General features: G+C 46.3%; 1 long non-coding RNA gene across 1 annotated transcript in view; it reads left to right on the plus strand.

The window, feature by feature from the left end:
• Positions 1-15,816, plus strand: part of LOC144827643 (uncharacterized) — a 199,912-nt gene that overhangs the window by 65,119 nt on the left and 118,977 nt on the right. The window contains exon 2 of the long non-coding RNA XR_013610280.1: positions 5,006-5,066. This is a non-coding gene — a long non-coding RNA (uncharacterized LOC144827643). The remainder of the gene's footprint in view (positions 1-5,005; positions 5,067-15,816) is intronic.

Below are 15,816 nucleotides of genomic sequence, written 5' to 3' on the forward strand. Positions count from 1 at the left end.
ACATATACCCCACACTTCCCACCCTCCACAGCCTCCCACTTCAACCTCCCAATGAGGTCGAAAACATGTTCTACCCCCCCACCCACACATCAAACCCTTTAATCATCCAACACAAGATTTGGGGAACAACCGCTAGGGGAAGAGGATCGGCAACGAATACTCGCATCAGAGTGCGGTTGCCAGATCAGAACCATTCATCCCATCTGTGTATATGAACAAAGTATGTGACCAGTGTCTAATACACTGATCAATGCAAATGTCTATAACCCCCATGTGCGTGTAACAAGAGGGAGAGAGAGGACTAGATAGCTAGTCCGAGTCCCCGGGGGTTTATATGTGATTAATCAAAGAGGACTAGCTTAAGTTGACCAAAGTGTTGCAGTACTCTAATTAGTTCTGTCACGGGCACCTTGTTGGTGTATTTATGAAGCCCTCACCCACCAACCTAGTTGGTGGCATGCTTCATCATCGGGCCCACCCTGTGACACCTAGTATGTCCCGGGTGTGCTACGACGCCTGATTACAGCGGAGCTGGTATATTGCTGAGAGTGCAGTGAGTGAGGTTGAGTGAGTTGTGAGGACGGAGGACGACGGCGGGACAACAGGTACAAGGCAGGCACTGACCAGAAAGACTGGTCATCCCCTTACCGCTTCCCTCCAGGAAGCCTTGGCTAATAACCCAAAGCGTATGCATGAGAAGGGAATCCCCCTCTCACATATAGAAAAACGCCTTAGTGAGTGTATCACATAGTCTGTACCACAACACTAAGTCTGTTTTATTTCACCACACCTTTTAAAAAACGGTCCTGAGGAAAGCCAGAATACTCTAAGGCACTGGCTGAAACATGTCGACCATCTGAAGGACGCAGTGGGCAGTAACTCGCCACCCTTACGCATCCTGTAGCCTTACTTTTAACCGCTGGTGACGGCCCAGTTATTCAAATTTAATTTACCCTCGGGTACTGGGACCACCACCAAGCCGTTTTAAATCACAACTCACTCAACCTCACTCACTGCACTCTCAGCAATATACCAGCTCCGCTGTAATCAGGCGTCGTAGCACACCCGGGACATACTAGGTGTCACTGGGTGGGCCCGATGATGAAGCATGCCACCAACTAGGTTGGTGGGTGAGGGCTTCATGAATACACCAACAAGGTGCCTGTGACAGAACTAATTAGAGTACTGCAACACTTTGGTCAACTTAAGCTAGTCCTCTTTGATTATTCACATATAACCCCCATGTGACATAAACACTTGTTTTAGGAAGATATCACCCGCCTACCACCCGCTCTGTGCACAATAACAGATCAGCTGTCGTTTGCGATTAACACCAACAAAGAACCAGAAGAGAACAGGCCCAGCAGACCAAATACATCAGCTCCAACATTAGTCCATGTCCTCCAGGCCAGATGCCCCTGCTGCGCTGTCCATTGCGCCCTGCCGAGCTCTAGATTTACAAATATGCTTCGTGAATTTTAGGGCGACTTTGCGTCCGTGAAGAAGTGTGCTTGCTCCTCATGTGTTACCTTCAGTTTGGCTGGGTATAACATTGCATAAGGCACCGAAGCAGCTTGTAATAGTTTCTTCGCTGGCACAAACTCCCTCCTGGCCGCCTGTACCCTCGGGGTGCAGTCTGGGAAAAAGGAGAGTGTGTCTTCCTTATAAATAACCGGAGAATTAGCCGTAGCCACCCTCAGGATAGCGTCTCTGTCAGCAAGTTTAGGAGGCGTGCAATTATCGGGCGAGGCGGCGCACCAGGTTTAGGTCTGGGCCCCAATGAATGGTGTGCCCCCTCTACAATCATTACTGTGGATAGCACGGAACCAAACAGATCACACAGTAACCCATCTATAAATGTCTCTATTTTGGAAATGGCGGTGGATTCTGGCAGGCCAATAATGCAAAGGTTATTGCGCCTCGAGTGCGCTTCCAAGTCCTCATTCTTTGCCCGTATAACTTCCAGCATCTTCTCCATCTGTAAAATTTGAGTCAGTGATTCAGCTTGTGAGTCCTGCGTGTCAGACAGTCTATTTTGTAGTGCATCCAACCTGTGCTCGTGCTTATCCACTTTCTTCTTTCCAATATCCAGCCCGGTTCTATTTTGCTATCTATTGACTTCATGCCAGCCCGCAGCTCCAACAAGATGGTTCTGGTGTCATCTTCCAAGTCTTTCATCAACCCGAGGCACCCTGCGTCCCAGCCTGTTCGCCCTTCGCTTCTGTGGCACGCGTGCTGTGTTTGTTATCAAATTGCAGTTTGGTTTGTTTAGGGTCCGATTTTCCCATATTGGTAAGGAGAGCAGTGAGTGGCTGTGCAATATTCGGCCCTGGTGTCCTGCACACGCTCAATCTCAGCAGACCACACTGTCGTGAGGCCCATCAGTGCTGCCCTCTCCCAGCACTTTCACAGCGACTGCAGTCCGGGGGGGGCCCACCACCATCAGTATCCATATACTATGGTCGGCAGTTCAACACTCCCTATGCGCGACCAAGCAAATCCGGAATGGCACCACAGCTCTGAGCAGGTCAAGTGCAGTATCCAGGCCGATCAGACCAGTGTTCACTAGTGCGATACCCCAGGCCAGCCACTTGCAACTCCACCCTGTAGCATGCACTGCTCAGCCCAAGCGACAAGCCCACAGGAGACTTACAGGACACAATGAAACACTTAGCACAACTAGGGCGGTGCCGCAACCCTCACCTCAGTAGCTCAGGGACGCCCGCAGCGCTCTGTGTCCACTGATCCAACAACACAGGCCAGGTGATGCACCAAAGCCCCCTGGGCGGCCCCACTCACCACCGAGCAGCAGGTCCACACACCCTCAGTGTACGTCGCAAGAAGCACTGCACCACCGCGCCCCCGAGTGCCGAACAGCCCCGACCCCGCCAGGCACCACCACGCTTAACTGCTGGGGAGTTCAGGCAGGGCCGCACCGCCCAACTACCTCCAGGCTCAGCTTGCGCTAGTACCCCACTTACTGGGTCACCTGCCAATCGCTACTCGCTCCACGCTCCTCTGCCAGCCCGTCTGATCCTCCGGGGCCAACCTCGCTCACAATATCGCAGCGACTCCAGACGATCAAGCACCACTCGTCCTCACCGCCTCCACAGCAATGCTGAGTGCAGCGGTGGAGCCCAGGGGTCCACACTCCTCACTGGTTGATTCTGTCAATGGTGGACAGCCAACCGCCACGATCTCAGCTCTGCCCAGTCTGCTCAGACCAGCCCCACAGAAGCAGCTGCAGATTCCTCATGTCACTGATCTTTCCGGCACTGCAGCCTTGAACTGTGGTCCACACCGCAGTGGGCCAGCTCCGCAGGCCGCAGCCGCTCCCGGTCACTTCTGCCCCCACACCGGGTGCAGACTTAAAGCTCAGATGTCAGCCGTCTGCAGCACTCTGTTCACACCCTCGCTGCCGATGTACTACCGCACCGTTAGCGCCGCACAGAGCCGAGCCCTGCACTCTCCAACCCTCAGTTACACCTCACTGTGGTAGCGACACAGGCCGGTGCCATCTTCCCTCTGGCCTCGTCAGTACAACATCGTCGTTGTTGTCAATTACACGGCGGTCGCGGATGTGAAAAACCTCACAGCTGCCTGTCTCTGTTACAAAGAAATCGTCCCATGAGGGTTCAGTATTTCACAGATGGTCCTTATGAATGGTATTAGTCAGATTGGGAATAGGTCTGACGGAGCTCCCTCAGGAGGCAGCCATTTCGTCTTGCGCCAAAGCAACACACCCATCTCCGTGAAGTGTTGTGTACTTGTTTTTATGTGTTTTTTTGCATCTTGTCCTCAATCTTGTCAGGTGTTTTTTCTAGGGGTAGTTTAAATAATTACTAGTTGTTAGGACATATGTTGGGCTTTTTTTCTGAGGAGTGAGTTTAGATGTGTGCTAGGAGATGGTGGGTGTGGGTAGGGAGAGCAGGATATCGAAGGAAGCATTGGGGGGCTTCCTCTGGCTGGTCAAATTTTACCTGGACTTGATTGTGGAGAGTGGGGGTCGTATCCTTTCTGGAAATTCCGTCCATGTGTGGAATGTCAGGTGGGAGCACGTAAGAGCACTGATGCTGTGTGTCTTTGGTGTGGACAGGACTGTTTGCCAATGGAAACACCATTGGCAGGATTGCGTGGGCCGTGAGGGTGACCTGTTCGACCACCTGGGAGTCATCATTGGCCTACACTGTGGTAAGTTCACCCTCAAAATTGATATATGAACACTCATATGAAAAGCCAAAAATGTGGTGTGTGACACAATGGTGTATATGTGCACAAATGTGGTGGAGTGAGGTGTTAGATGTCATGCCTTCAAATCTAACATTGCCACATCAGAAACGCAATGCGGCACCATATGTACACGCATAGTGTGCAGGCTTGCGTTACCCCCTGCGCTGGCGCAACACTTAGCACTGTAGTGCCAATGCTGGCATCCTTGCACCATAGTGCGTGCAGGGCAAAGATTGTTCATGTACAGGAAGGGTGACTGTACATAAAAAAATCCAAGGCATTGTTTTTTGGACATATGTGCAGGAAAAATGGAAGAGTAATAATGCATTCCTCCTTGTTTTGCAAAGTTAGGTACGCTGCCCTTGTATATAGGCTTCGTCTTAAATTGGATGAGATAGGAACAATTGTTCTATTGAAATAGGACATTTCCAGAGTGTCATACACCACCAACAGTTGTGACACAGCCTTGTGCGATCTACAGTGTTCCTATCGTCCACAGAGCATGCATAACATAATGTTGGGTGGAGCAATGGGGCCTTGAGAATGTGTCACACAAGTAGTATGTGCCAATTTGTCAGCACCATTGTCTTGTTGGCCTAGCTCAGCATTCTCAAGTATTGTGAGAATGACAGGCAAAGTAGACACAATCATGTAGGCAACATGGACTGCAACAGTACTGTCACAGATGTCAGTGATGGTGATGAATTGTATGATATATAGGACACATGTGATTTGACTTCTGATACCAACACACGTTTCTTTTCATTTCTCACAGCTGGAAGACAACTCATCACACAGGGGGAGAGCGACACCTGCGTTTAAGGTTCCCATTGGCTGTAAGGGCATGCTTCATGGCGGTGACACACCTCAGGGGCCAGGCAGGCGCTTCCGCGATTTGGGTGGCAGAGCATTCCAACCGCCATTTGGGCATGTCTGCATGGCTATCACAACCACACTTGTGTATTGGGGATTGTTGGTGACACACCGCTGGGGCCAAGTGGTAGCTACCACGATTTAGGTGCTATACATTCACATGAGGAACCACAATTTGGGTGGTGGAGCATGCCAACCGCCATTTGGGCATGTCTCCATGGCTATCACTACCCCACTTGTGTATTGGGGATTCTTGGTGACACACCGCTGGGGCCAGGCGGAAGCTACCACGATTTGGGTGCCATACATTCACATCAGGCACTGCGATTTGGGTGTCGGAGCATGCCAACCACCATTTGGGCATGTCCCTATGGCTATCACTAACGCACTCGTGTATTGGGGGTGTTGGTGACACACCACTGGGGCCAGGTGGTAGCTGCCGCCATTTGGGTGCCATGCAGTGACAAGGGTGTGTGGGATTGTGTTGGCGGATTACTTTTACCACACCAATGGACACATCATGCTGTGTCAATGGCCATCTGGCAAACATCAACAGTGCATAGTGGCCACATGGTTAATAGCACATCATTGTGCACACAATGCCAATGGTCCATTTACTCCACTGGTGCCTACACATGCCATGTTTGTGTATGTGATTTCGTAGATTGGCATGTACTCCCTCACATGTCACATGTGATATTGATGGGCCTGTACACAGGACAGTGTTGTTATGGACTCTACAATGTTTACACATGTCAATGTTTTGAGGTGCAGTGACAATCACAGCAATGTTTGTCTCAATGAATGTTGTTGGGTTTTGCATCTCCACTTATGTTTGATCATGAACACACTCGTCATTTATGCTCAGACTGTGGTCATTGTGTTGTTGATTAGGGGTGGGCGGAATTTGCATAGTCGCGCTCCGCAAAGCTCCGCGAAATGGAAAAGGATCTCCGTAAGCACGCAAAAGTTCCCCGAACACGCGAAATTGCTTGTTGCTGTTCACAAACTCTGTTTGCGTGCTCTGGGAGAAATATCTTGTGAACCAGTATTTTGAAAGTGCGAACAAGCAAAAAATTTCACGAAGCCGCAGATAGCGGAATTTTTGGCCATTCCGCGTTCTCCCCGGAATGCAAAATTACTCAAATTCCTCGAATTTACTGCTCAGGCCTTTTATTGATGTGTGCCAGGTTCAAATGACGCATGAAGGTGTGTCAGTTAAAGCAGCTAGGTATGAGACAGTGGGTTGCTTTGTTACACATATGCTGGATTCTATACTCCCAGCCATGCCCATGGTAAATATGGCCATCTCCCTATGTGCATTAACATTGACCGAGGTGGTGTCTGAGGTACTTGCTGTGTGTAAGTTGACGGTGTCCCTACATGTAAGCTGGTCTGTAACTCAATTTTGATGACAGTCATTGTTGGCGTTGTGTCACCCAGAAAGTGAGATGCTGTGCCCATCTCATGATGTGTTGCATTGACATGTGTCCACTTTCATCTCAACTAGGACAGGACCAAATCTGCATAGTCACTTGACAGTGCTGGCAGACATGAAGGATGAGGTGATCATCCAGGAATATCGTCTGGGTAGAGTCACCCTACAAACCCTTTGTGAGGTGTTGGAGCCCCACCTGCAGCCTCGCAGCATATATCCAACAGCTTTCACCCTGACGTATAAGGTGATGGTGGCCCTGCATTTCTTTGCCACTGGATCATTTCAGCACACAGTGTCCAGCGCAGGCGGGATGTCACAACCTATGTTCATCTTGGTGCTGCTTGATGTTCTGTCCGCTGTGATGATCTACAAGGACAGATATATTAATTTCCCTAGGGGGCCTGAATTGGCAGCTGTGAAGGGAGATTTCTATCCCCTTGGACACATACCCATGTTGTTGGTGCCATTGATTGCACCCATGGTGGGCCTGTCCCACCACAGGCATGTGAGCACATCTACAGGAATCGTAAACATTACCACTCCATAAATGTGCAAGTGGTGTGCCAGGCAGATATGATCATCTCACACCTGTGTGCCAAATTCCCAGGCTAGGCCCATGACTCATACATCTTGCGTAACAGCATTGTTCCCCAGCTGATTTTTAATCTGCTTCCCGAGCATGCATGGATTGTGGGTGACTATGCCTAGTCATATGGTGTGCTGTGTGTATGACCTGCTGTCCTCTGCCTCAGCGACAGTGCAATGTTTATTTGTGTTTGTCACACCTAGGTGACTCTGCATATCCCAACCGTCCTTGGTTGCTGAGCCCACTGCGGAATCCCAGGGCCCCAGGTGAAGTCCTCTACAATAATGCCCATGGGAGGACACGTCATGTGGTGGAGCGTACTTTTGGTCTGCTGAAGTCACATTTCCGCTGCCTGGACAAGACCTCTTCTCTTTGACAACCCGTTTCAGGTCATGCCACCGCTTCATGATTTCATTTCTTGATCGCGGGGTGGTCCCTCCTGCATTGACCTTCTCGACTATCCTTGCCCACATTTGTGCTCTTGTGGCTAATTGTGTCTGTTGGACCAGGCTACCAAACAGTTGTGGTCCCACTCTGACTATCTCATCTACCATAACCTTCAACTCACTCTCTGTGAATTTGGGCATTTTATTTGTTGCCATGGTGTGTGGTGTTCAAAGTGGTTGTTGGTGCAGGGGTGAGAGTGGTGGGTGTGGTAGTGATGCGTATGGTGTGTGATCTTCAGGGGGTTAGTGGTGCAGGTGTGGAAGTGGTGGTGATGCCGTGTGCGGTGTGGGTAGTGATTTTGTGTTGGTTGCCTCTCCTTTGTGCTGTGGTGTTGGGCCCCTCAGTTGTGGAGTATTGCAAAGGTTTGTGGTTGAGGAAGGGGCTGGTTTTATACTCAGCTATGTGGGTGTGTCCAAATGGGGAATTGCAGTCAGGTGTGTTGTGTGGGTTATCCTGGGATTTGTATTTTTATTTTTGCCATGTGGTTGTGTAATTGGGGTGTGTTTTGTATTTTTGCGTGGCATGGCTAGTTTGCTGTGTGCACTTAGTGGCCTTATTGTGGGTTTTTCATCCGGCCGCCACATTTGTCACGGAGCGTCCACAGCAGTGGATGGGCTGCAGCTCTTCCGCCGGCTCTCCCATTCATCACTGTTAGCGACTGCGGAACATACCGCGTGCCCAACGGGGATATCCTAATTTCCCATGCAGTGTCTCTGCTATCCTTGCGGCAGGTTGGTGTATTTCTGCCACAAATCTGACCGCCGTGGACGGGTTTTGGCCATCTCCATCCTATATGGGTGGTTTTTCTTGGCCCCGTTCCGCCGCGGTCGGTGTTTTTTTTGGCGGTAGATCCTAATTTGGCAGCCGGTTTTTCCCCCGGTACCGGCGGGCGGTTGTTTTCCGCTTCAATGGCGTTCAGGGTGGTTTTCCGATAGGCTCCCTAGTTCCCTTTTTGATGTTTATCTAATTTCAATTTAGGCTATATATTTTTCTTCTTGTCATCATCTTTCTCTTTCCTCCAAACATTCTTTAATAAGTCTTCTTCTTTCTTTACCTAAGGAAACGTGAACTCCCTCTCTTCTAATGCTAAAATGTATTTATTTTTCTAATGGTCGTATTTGCATACCTTAACAGTGTCTGTCTTTGAAGGGGATCTATGCTCTTTGATTGCAAATGATAGTTCACTCTTTCTGAAGGGGAACTTTAGAAAGAATTATGACATAATTGGAACAATTATATTCAAAACATTCCTGTTTATAAAATAAACTAAGTAATACACTTCAAGTAATTGCACGTGAAAGTGGAATGTGGTGAAAGCTTATATCTTCAGCAGCTGAAAAAGGTAAGTGTGCACAAATGTAGCAATCCCAGGGTCTAATGCTTGTGTGTATTCCTGAACTAATTTTGAATAAACATTTGACATGAAATCTCATCTGAGCATCTATAAAAGAAGCATTTAATGTCTTCTTATCTGTTATGTGTGCAAGTGATGTCACTGTGGGTGTAGATCCAAGTGTTTCTGTCTCTTTCACCGGGGTTAGATTTGTACCAACTAAAATAACTATAAGGGCTAAAAAAACAACTGTAGTACATCAGCCATGATTATTCTACAGCTAGCCTTTGTTAAGGACACTCATGTTTGTCCACAGTTAGGTCTTTAGCAGAATATAGCGGAAGGTAAATTCAAAATTCCATGTTAACTTCTACTTGTCCAAAATAAACAAAACCTTTAATAGTTAACTTGTGGTTATTTCATTCATCTTAAGAAAATTATTCTTTGTGAGGCATCCCTAGCCCTACTTTGTCTCCATCTAGAAGTGTTACCCCTACTCTTCAGCTTCAGCCTTGGCCATAGGGAATTCTTATTTATTGTTTGTTTTAGTTTTTGTTAATGAGTAATTGTTATTTTCATTTTCCACAGTGTTTATATTTCAGTGAGACACAGTTCCTTGTCTGAAGAGTCAGACCTCTCTGCTTTGAATCAGCTAAATATTGCTTGCCAAGTATTATTTTGAAATATTGTTTTAGGAATTTGAATTAAGTGCTGTTTAAGTATGACATATCATGGAGGTTCAAGAGATTTTAATCTCAGTGCATTGGGATATTGATCTGTTGCGTTGCGTTAGGCTCGTGTTCTGCATAGTAAATTCAGTCAGCTGCTGGATACCTACAACAAGGTAATCTTGCTCTCTTAGATCTCCTTGGTGCCTGTTGAACTTTTCTGACTCTCTTATCTCACTGGATTTGGTTTCTTCGACAATGGTTTGTGGTATGCATTCAACTGACACACTAGATCTTAATTATCTCCTAATGCTTAGTAATTCCAATCTCCATAGAGGTGTTTCGCTTCTCATATTTTATTTTTTGCCAGATTTCAGGAACCTGAACAGGTGAGTACTTCCGCTGTATTTCACCTCCCTCTGGTCCTTCAGAATGTGTGGTGTTGCAGGAAGTCGTAGACGTGGCTCAAAGTCACTTCAAGAAGTGGACAATACACTCTCTGGGTGTGTCAGGAATGCATCCAATTTGGTATCACAGCACATTTCACAGCAGTTTTTGTGATTAAAATCATCTGGTAGGGGCGCTTCCACCTTAGCTCTAGGCAGGATTTTCAAACATGCTTTTTGATGAAGATCCAGTCACCAGGGTTAAGATTATGGCACGTCTCCTGGCTTGGAGTGGCAGTGACAGAGCCAACCTGGTGAGAAACAGAATGAACCATATCAGCCAATCATTTACAATAATGGAGGATCATGTCATCGGTGACATTTACTAGTGCATTTACAGGCACAGCAGGAATACGCACAACACGTCTCATGAGTCCTCCTTTAAGGGGTGCTGTGTAGAGTCAGCAGCACTAATGGCAAGGCATATAAGCAGTTTTTCTACAGTGCGACTGTTAGGTAGGCTTCCACCTATTGGGAGAAAATACACACTATAACCAGATAATATCTCAGCCCTTAACAAACAGGCATTTTGATAAAATCCAACAGCATCCTGATAAAGGATCCTCCTGATCTTCCAATATGACTCAGCATGAGAATTTGTGTTGTTGGTTGACTAGGATGTGAGACCGGGTCAAAAACAGCCACAATCTCTTGCACGGTGAACAACAAAAGGTCAATAAATGAACCTGTGCCTAACCCTGTGTAGCTTGGCACAAAAAGCAGTCAGGCTTAACTTAGAGGCAATGCATACAGTATTTATGTAGCACAAACAATAATATGGTGAAAACACACCAGAAGGTGATAGGGGAGGGCCCGAAATACATGACCAAGATCTTTCAGTCCTACATCCCTGGGCGACTTCTGCGCTCCAGTCATCAGCAGCTCTTGCAGATACCAAGAGTAATAAAGGCCAGACAAGGTGGCCGTGCATTAGCTTATGCCGGACCAGCACTCTGGAACTCTTTGCCTCCAGAACTCAGATCAATTCCCAGTCATCTGAGTTTCCGGAAGACTTTAAAAACGTATTTGTATCCTGACAAATAATTGCTTTCCAGCTTCTGCACCCTATATTAGACACACTCTCGGAATTAGCACACTCTCGTGGTACAGCAATAGCGCGGAGATACCCCTTCGGGAGTCTAGTCTGGCGCTTTATAAGAATATAAAATAAATAAATAAATAAATAAGGACAATTTAGACAAATAGAGTACATTTCATTACATTATTTGATGCAAAAACTACAAAAATCCAATCAGAAGAACTGGAGTTATGAATTTTTAAAGTTTAAGGTTCTAAATAGCACCTAAAAGATCAAAGTGCCAACAGCGGACATCTAGTCACGCGAGACCAGGTCAAAATCAAAAGTTAAGGCCAGCCGCAATGGAGTGTAAGTCAGATATAAGAAGTGGATTGGGCCTAGTCAGCACTTACCTTCGGACTTAAAAAAAGTCTTGAAGAATAATGTCTGAGAAGGTAAAGGTCAGCAGGGCAAAGCTGCAGGAGGTGTCTGAGGAGGGAGGGTAGCCTTTGGATAGCAGTGGGTTGAGGCTGTGGTGAAGATTTCTACATTCGGAATTAGTCATCAAATTGGAAGTCGAGAATTTCAGGCAGGATGAAAAAGAGAGCCATAGTCATAAACAGTTCCTTGAGGTCGGATGCCCCTTTGGCAAAGTATTGTTGAAACAGATTGATGCTGTGGAGAAGAACATAGTGAGAAAAGCCGCAAAGTCAAACCAACCGGCGATGCACCTTGGGTGGATAGACAAACAAGCTTGTGCCGGTATCCTCCTGGTTCTCAGAGCACTTTTGGGCCAAATTGTGTCCATGGTTTGCTTGTTTTGCAATCTGGACACCTTTAGTACATTAACAAAGGGTTCAGTGCTGGTGGGAAACCTTTTTGGGGTTCAGAACTCTCTCAGGTTGGGTCCAGGGCTAGATTCAAGATGGTGAGAGCCTGTTATGCCCCTGTGGCTCTGAAAGGAGGCCAGCATACTAGCCCTTGGACTGGCTTCTGGTCATCTTGGGTGCAGGTATAGACTCAGTGCTCTACACCAGGACTGGTCTGTGAGGGTTAAAGGCAGGCTGTAGGCATTAAATCAGTCCTTCCAGGTATGGCAGCAATCTGGAAGAGTGCACACAAGTCACAGCCACAGACAGTCCTCTGAGAGTCCTTCCACAGATCCAGTAACAAACTGAAGAATGGCTCTGACTGTCTTATTTTTATACCCTGATGTCCTTCTTCTGGAACGTGTAAGAACCTTCTGTGAAGATTCTTTGAATTGCTTGGAATTTCCTGACATTCAATAAAGCTTTATTCGACATTTGTCCTAAAAGCATCCATCCTAACCCTGTACAATAAATACTAAAGTTACAAATAATTTTTAAAATACATATTAAACATTTTAAACAAGTGACAGTCGAATACTTTACGCGAATAAAATTTGTGCTTAATTCATTTAAATTGTTTATAAAAAGTTTCAATGGGCGAGCATTTAAAACATAGCAACCATACTTCATTATGTTACATTTAACAATAATGTACGGGTGCGGATTACCCAGGCCCAAGCAAGAAATTTTGCTACAGCAATCACAAATGGTGTAGAGCAGTCAAATTCTAATATTCTAAGTGCTATCGATTGACTGCGAGTGCCGATGTTTAAGCAGACTGGTTTTAGCCATTTACGCCGTGGGCTTACATATAAAGGGCAACAAAACAATAAATGGGAGATGTGCTCTATTTGGTCTTTACAATGATAACAATGTTCATCCCACGACGGGGACCAATGTTTCTTGAAAGCATTCACTGGGAGTGTTCCGACGCGAAATTGGAAATATAATTTCCTGTCATGCGGGCGTTCAATTATGTCCCAGTATGCTTCGCACGATGGGAACATTTTGATGTCCAAATAGCGAGATGACAAATTTGGTACAGATCTTTTACAATACATTGTTGAATACACCATCTCCCAATACATTTCTTTCAATTTTGTTTTCGAAGGAAAGCAAGCCATGTCCCAGTTACCCCATAAATGTTCCAGTTTTAACTTTGCAAGTAGGCCCCGCAGTTCTTTTAGCCATACAATACAATGGAAACGATCACACTTGACGACGTCTGACAAAGCTGTGGCATAGTGACTTAGCTCTGGGGTCACCATCAAACGCCTCCAATACAACAGTGGCCGTAGCCGGCATATATCCTCAACATTATTCCTGCCGAGGTCCAACTTTAATGGGATTGTGGGTGTGCTTTGTAGGGACATTACAAGTCCTCTCCAAAATCTATTTTCTGCCCGCCCCAAATCTCCTAGATTTGAAAAACCCCAAAGTTCAGAACCAAATAAACAGGCGCTCAATACTTTCATATTATACATTTCAAGAGCACAGTTTATTGGTTTTGTTAGCGAGGCTCTATGTTTGCGGGCGACTACGCCTGCAAGCTGACTAAACTTTAGTACTACCGTGTTGATATGCGATTTCCATTTCATATCTCCCTGCAAAATAATTCCTAAATAGGAAAAAGCATCAACTTTCTCAAGTGGGGTGCCCTTGTACGTTATCACACCTTTAAACGTGGACTGATGGTTAAGGCACATGAATTTAGTCTTGGTGGTATTAAATTCAAGGCCCCGACTATCGCAAAATTCACCAAAGGCATAAACCACTTTTTGGAGACCACTCGGAGTACGTGAAAGTAAAAGCGTATCGTCCGCAAACATTAGGACGGGGACAGGTAAACCTGCTATGGTTGGGGCGTCACTTGGGGATTTCTTCAAATAATCAACAATACCATTTATATAAATTGAAAATAGTGTTGGGGCCAGGACACACCCTTGCCTCACCCCTCGCTCCACCGGAACGGGCTCAGTCACTTCTCCCTGCTTGCCCCACCTAATTTTAGCGAAGTTATTTTCATGGAGGCGCACAAGCAGGGTGAGGAGTTCTTGGCTTATGCCTACATCAGCCAAGGTCTGCCACAGTTTTTCTCTTGGGACCAGGTCAAAGGCTGCTTTTAAATCCACAAAGACAGCGTACAATGTGCCCTTTTTTAGTGTGACATTTCTCCAATAGATGGCTATGAAGTGGAAAACTTGGTCAACACTGTTGGTCAAGGGGCGAAACCCTGCTTGATGTGGTGACAGTATGTTTTTTTCATCAATCCATTGTTGCAATTTATTCTGGACTAAGCGCCCCATAAGTTTTGCGCTGTGTCAATGAGACTGATGGGTCTATAGCCTGAGTTTTGTCACCTTTTTTAAATATAGGGATGATTTCCGCTCCCTTCCATGAGGCGGGCACATCCCCTCCCATGGCCACTGCATTAGCCAACCATGTAAAGTAAGTGCACCATGAATTCCGGTCAGATAGGAACACATCTGCCGGGATTCCATCCATGCCCGGTGCTTTTCCCCCCGCTACACAGTACAAGGCCATACTAACATCTTTTTCGTTAAATATTTGGTGTTTAAAAAAGACAGTTAGAGGGGGGGATCAGAACTATGCATTGGGTTGCGGGCATACTGTGGTTGGAAAAACTCAGTCCATTTATTTTTAGCAACATGGTTTTGTGGTTGTGCAGCTATCCCTCCCCTATCCCATTTTACTGTGGCCCAAAATAACTTGGAATCCTTGGCTGCGCAAGCCTGTTTCAGCTCGCACCAGCGTTCTTCATCCCAACGTTTCCTGGCTTGTTTTTGGGTCAATCTATAACTGTCTCTCGCCTTCCTAACAGCTGTGGCGTTACCCGTTCTCAATTCAGTGCTTAAATTATGTCGTGCCAGTCTACAGCTCTTATCATACCATTCCTGCCTTGGTTGTTCTTTTTTAACTCTGCTTGGATCTACAGTTTTAATGAAGAAGCTTTGAAGTTTACAGAAGAGGTTATTGTGAACCTCCATCATGTAGTCCTGGAAGTTTGGATTCCCACAATGGGACTTGATGTGATTTACTTCCTCTGTCACTACTTTTTTGAGGTCCTCTAATTTCACTACATCCTCTATCAACATTCTCCATTTCAAGTGGCGCTGGTTGTTTGAACACACAACATCTTGCGTCACCCGCTCATTTTTGTTGACATGTTTTGTGGTCTCATGGTAAGAGTGAAAGGTCATGCACAGGGGATTATGATCACTTTCCAATCTTACTTCTACAGCCATGTCTATCAATTTGCTCCAGGCCCTTACATCTATTAAAAAATAATCAATTCTACTAGATGCACGGTCATTGTCAAATGTATTATTCCCTTTTAGATCAGAGGGCGTGCGCCCATTTACCGCTCTCAGTCCACTTGCTAAGCAGAGACTCTTTAGCTGAATTGCCACAGCACTCCATCTTTTAATGGCAGGCACCTCCAACTGAGGTATTCCCCACTTAAAGTCCTCCTCCTCGGACAGAATCCTATCCTCTTCACCAAAGGGTTCAAAGGTGGAATTGAAATCCCCACCCACAATAATGTGCGGTTGAAGTGTTAACAATTCAACATCCTGTTCTAAAATAGTTACTACATCTGAGGATTTACCGCCACCAACCCCCCTGGCATAAACATTAAACAGAGCGAGTTCTTGGCCGCTGTCCCATCTAATGTTAAGTGCTAAGATATCATTAGATGGTAAAGATCTTTGCGTTATTATGCAATTCAGTGACTGGCGGATCCAAATTAGTAGGCCTCCGGAGGGGCGTCCTAAGCGATTTCTAATTGCTGGTATGTAGAAGCTTAAGTACCCCTGGCGAAAAACTGGGTTTAGTGACCAAGTTTCTTGTAGCATGATAATGTCATATTGGTCAATAAAATCAACCCA

This window comes from Lissotriton helveticus, chromosome 4_1 (genome assembly GCF_964261635.1).
Source record: "Lissotriton helveticus chromosome 4_1, aLisHel1.1, whole genome shotgun sequence".
Taxonomy (NCBI): Eukaryota; Metazoa; Chordata; class Amphibia; order Caudata; family Salamandridae; genus Lissotriton; species Lissotriton helveticus.